Source organism: Epinephelus moara, chromosome 4, assembly GCF_006386435.1.
Source record: "Epinephelus moara isolate mb chromosome 4, YSFRI_EMoa_1.0, whole genome shotgun sequence".
In the NCBI taxonomy this organism is placed as follows: domain Eukaryota; kingdom Metazoa; phylum Chordata; class Actinopteri; order Perciformes; family Serranidae; genus Epinephelus; species Epinephelus moara.
Genome location: NC_065509.1, coordinates 44,491,679 through 44,497,294, shown reverse-complemented (window position 1 = coordinate 44,497,294; position 5,616 = coordinate 44,491,679).

The following is a 5,616-nucleotide window of genomic DNA, read 5'->3' as shown; positions in this document are numbered from 1 at the left end:
TCAATCAATCAATCAATCAATTTTATTTATAAAGCCCAATATCACAAATCACAATTTGCCTCACAGGGCTTTACAGCATACGACATCCCTCTGTCCTTATGACCCTCACAGCTGATCAGGAAAAACTCCCCAAAAAACCCTTTAATGGGGAAAAAATGGTAGAAACCTCAGGAAGAGCAGCTGAGGAGGGATCCCTCTTCCAGGACGGGCAGACGTGCAATAGATGTCGTAACTGCAAGACAGTGGAGCACAAAGGCTCTGGAGAAGAAGCCGAGTTAGTGACATGCAGTACGGCCAAGTTAGTGACATGCAGTACGGCCGAGTTAGCAATGAGTTAACATCTGGTTCACTGATGTTCGAGGCGAGCGTGATCTGTCTGAAATGAGACAAATTAACACCAGAACAACAGACGTATGAAAAACAGCGAGAGATCACGTCTCCATAAGAGCACAGGTTAAAGAATGACTTTTATTTATTAATGCTGTGTCTCTGTCTCATTTTCAGTCAGTTTATTAAAAAGAAAAATAAATCAACCCTAGAACAGACGTCAGGGTCATTTCCATGATTGAGAGCTGTTTGAGTCCATATATTTTTTTATAGGAAAATAATCCTGCTTTGTATATCTTTATTTATTATTATTTTACAACAGTTTTACCATCTCACTAATCATATACACACCGATCAGCCAAAACATTAAAACCACTGACAGATGACATGAACAATACTGACCATCTTGTGACAATACTCTGCTGGGAAACTTGAAGCACTTCCTTCATCCAAACACTGCTGTGGACCGCAGTAATCCGTATGACACAGTGAGACAGAAAAAGAGACTTAGAGAGAGATGCAGGACAGACTGTTCTGACAGTAGCTTACAACAACATTAATTAAATTAATAATATTCTAATAATAATTACAGCTATTGTGGTACAATGTTGTCATAATTGAACTGAACCCAAATGCATGACCCAGGAAACAAAGTTCAAACAAATAATCTTTTAATGGCAAAGTATCAACAGAAAATCACTCATACAGAGGAAAACTTACTTCAAAACACTTAAGAACAAACGTATCAAAGTAATACAAAACCTGACAAGACAAAGAGCATGGGGCTTCTCTGACACAGGACAAGACGAACTGGCACAGAACAAAGGGAGACAGACTAATATACACAAGGTAATGGGGAACAGGTGGAAACAATCAGTTACCTGAAACGAGAGGAGAGTCAGATTTCAAAATTAAACAGGAAGCCACGAGACAACATAGACACAAGACAGAAACTAAACACAGCCAAATTTCTTGGACATCACACAATAAGTGTATATTAAGTAGCAGAACTTCACCTCACAACCGACAGATCTGAAAGGATCCACTGCCAATGCCCCAGTGCCAGACTCCAGCACACCCCAAGTCCGATCCTAAAAGGCCCCACTGTGGATCATGGGAATCTCAGGGGTACCAGGTTTTAATGTTTTGTCTGTTCGCTGTTTGGCTGTATGTTTAATGTAAACATTTCATAATGTATTTCAAAGACACTGAAAACTGTTCCTCAGCTTATTGTCAGACGTCTTTTTGTCATAAACTGCTGAAGTTTCTAAATGTATGTGGTCAGGGTTAAATTCTGATGACACGTGTATATGAACTCCTGTTGGGAGTAAAATTCATTTATTATATTTATTTATTTATATTTAGTTAATGAAGTCACATGATGAGACTCTGACTCACATATTTTTCACAACTCCTCTTTAATAAAGAGGATCCCTGTGTTCTCTCTGTGTTTCTGTGTGGTCGTCATAAACGAGTGAATGAACCCTGACCTCTGATGGTTCATGAGCTCTGTCCTGTTTGTGCTGTTGTGTTGAGATACGATCATGTAAAGACAGGAAGTTATCAGTTGGGTCGTTGGTCTGTGTGTTTGACACACATTAAAGCTTCTTTACTCAAACATCACGTGCTCCATCCATGTCAACCACACCTGTCGTCATCGACCAATCAGAGGCCAGAATCCGTCCCCACCACTGACACATGTCAGACCTGACAGAGTTCAAGGAGACACAGACGAGTTGTTTTGTAACGTGTGACCTCACGTGTTTGTGTTTCATGTACTTTGTGCACAGTTGATACAATCTGGGTTTTATATTTCAGACATTATGATATAAGTATAAATTATGACTATAAATAATACATAATAATTTGTCATATGCAACTTACTGTTTTTAGATTTAAAATGTTCAATGGATTTCTCTGTATTTCATAAATCTGTAACTTCAGGTGATGAGTATCTGTAATTATTATTAAACTAGAGGCTTTGAAATACCAAGTTATCACTGACAGAAATTTCACACACTCATTTATTTATATATTTTTAAGTTAGATTAACTGAAGGGAATTCGTGATGTGATGGTGGCACAGTCACATAAAACAAACTGAGCGATGAGAAGAGATATGTTTTTCTTTACATGTTAATATGTAACAAAGTTTATTAAACTTCACTGAGTTAAAGATTTCAAAATGTTTCTCGTCTTAAATCAGACAAACCTTCCAAACTGTACTTTCTATACTCGACAGATACTGACATACAAACACTGCTTGTAGCGCCACATTATGTAAAAATATGTCGCATTTTGTAATAAAATTCTTGAACACAATATGTAATAAAGTTTGCCGCGTTTTGTAATAAGTTGTTACATATTGCACCGGTTATTACAAAATGTACGTGTTGCACTTTTTTTATGGAGAAAATGTAATAATTTGGTGCATTATGTAATAAACCACCAAAATAGATGTCTTAGTTAGAAAAAACATGATAACATCAGAACAACATTAAACATTCTAGCATGAATCATAACTAAGAATTAATTTCAAAAACTAGTAGGATGTTTCATTGGTCAAAATTAAATCAAATATACCTGTGTTTATTACAATAATAGAGAATGTGTTTGAAAGTTCATAGAGACAATAACTGCACTAAATGAGTGTTACGGACACAAACATTACAGGCGCACTGAAATGTTGAGAGCCATACACACATGCAGTCTGGATTATGTTATGCATATATATGTGATAGAAAGCAGACAAAAGATAAAAACAAATGTGGAACAGAAAAAAACTTTATTCCAGTTCCATTTGTGTTAATGCAACATAGATGTCCCTTTCTATAATGATTAACAATAGTATATAAACTGACTAAAACAGCCTAAACAATCTTTCAAATCAAAATGAGATATCATGTTATTAAATTTAAAAAGAAGGCTATCCACAATTGCCTATTGACAAAAAGATTTGTAATATTTCCAATATACAAGAAATTTACTTTAGACTTGACAAAAAACATCTTCTCTAGTAGCAACAGTAGAAAGACCTTTTCCTCCAACATAATCTTCTCTTAAAACAACCAGCACTTAGTAAGATTAAAGATAATCAGTCAGAAAAAATGCCGAACTAGGTACAACAGACACATACTGTTCAAGGTTAAATCTGATCTGTGCCACATTTGGAATTTCCTCCTATCACTTTCCTTTATTCATTCACTCTTTACATCATATCTTCTTTCTTTGTTTTTTCCTGTTGTAACTTATGTCAGGATATGAAGTTCAGTATTTATTGTGAGGGTTGAACAAGTCAATCAGTCACAAATTATATGATAACATATTATGTTTTCCAAAAAATGTCCTTGATTTTGAAAGCTTCAACAAAACCCAGGCCCTCATCCACTTGTTATTTTTTTCCAAATAGCTCCCTTAATCTCACTGAGAGACTACTACCACATCCTGCTGATTTATATAGCCTCATAACACTAATGACACTGTCACTGTCACGTTCCAACTGAAGGCTTTCAGCTAAAGATTTCCTGATGTAGATTTGAGGAAGAAATGGTGATGCAAGGTCTTGAAAAAGTTTAGAAACCCTGTTGAACACACCAAGCATTGACATGCCAGCATGTAGTGTTAACTGGGATGATATATGACAGCAATTCTGTCGGCAGGTTGGGTATGTCACAATTTCCATCATCATATAGAAGGGCATCATCATGGGGTATGTCCAGGGGATCATTATGGCGTTCATCCAGAGCACAGTCATCGGATTTATCCAGCAAATGGTGATGGTGTACATTGAACAAAGCATCATGGCACTCATTCAGGATATCAGAGGCTTCAAAAAGGGCATCATGATGGCGTTCATCCAGAGCACAGTCATTTGGTTCATCCGGGAAATGGTGATGGTTTTCATCAAACGTAGCATTATGGCATTCACTCAGGGCATCAGTGGCTTCATTCAGGGCATCATCATGGAGACCATCTGGTTCATCATCTTCTTGGTTTGATCCACACTCATATCTTTGAAAATGTCCCTTCTCTCTCAGCTTCCACAATATTCTCAATGAATGAAGAGACTGACCCCCCCCCCAGACTGAGGTAATATTCTCCATGGCCCTCTGCAATGTGTCCAAGGACCAGCAATGGCAAGCTTTCTGAGTATGTGTTAGACTGTGATATAATAGAAGAGGCATCAGTTTCCAGTGTGGAGATAATGAGAAATTGGACACTAAAAACCTGAGTTGCCCTTTGTCGTGTCAAGTGATTGCCGTAGGTCCCACATCGCGACATGCACAAGTATGCATCCCAGTCATTTCCATCTACATAGTGAGACAAAGGTATTCCATTTACGGTAAATGGATAAGATCTGAGATCTTGGACTATTTCATCCCTTAGGGTTGCTGCTGATCTGAATATTCCTAATGAAGCAAGCTGATCTGCCATGGCGCTAAACTGACAATTTCCCTCGGGTGCTGGGTCAAACGGTACACTCACATGTCAGGAGTTATAGTCCCTCAGTCTGTCTTCATGTGTATGGCATCTAGAGGTGGGTTGGAAAACCACTGATTTGTAACATACACACAAAATGAGGCTTGTAAGGCTGACGTGCTGACATATTGCGGTGAGCGTGTTTTGTCATTTCCGCTGTTTTCTGTGACAGCATCTCTGTGCTGCTCTAGTGAATTCTACTAGCCTGTTCTCTGCTTTTCCTCACTTCGGTTGCTTAACATCCATTTCAAGTCTTAACCCACACTAGTTCTGTTTAAGCACTTATAGCTCTCCTCCTTCTTAAAGGGATAGTTCACCCAAAAATTCAAATTCAGCCATCATCTACTCACCCATATACCGATGGAGGCCCTGGTGTAGTTTTAGAGTCCTCACATCCCTTGCAGAGATCGGCAGGGGAAGCGGCCAGCACACCTAATGGCATACCGCGCCCCAGACTAACGTCCAAGAACACAAAATTGAATCCACAAAGTATCTTCCTACTGCTCATCCGTAGTGATCCAAGTGTGCTGAAGCCCCGACATAAAAAGTTGTTTCGAAAAACATCATATGAGCTCTGTTTTTAGCCTCACTGTAGCCTGTAGCTCTAACTGTTTCTCTGTGTTTCGCGTTCACGTGTGCGCGCTCAGGGTGATCGGTGATCTCTGAAGAGCAGCAGTCTCATCAGTACTGATGTCCAGATTCTCAAGTGCAGGCATCGCCAATTCCCAGTCTGAGCAGCAAAGACTTTCCTCATCCGTTGAAATTGCTTTGCATTTCAAACAACTACACCACCAGGTTTCCAGTGCTCGAC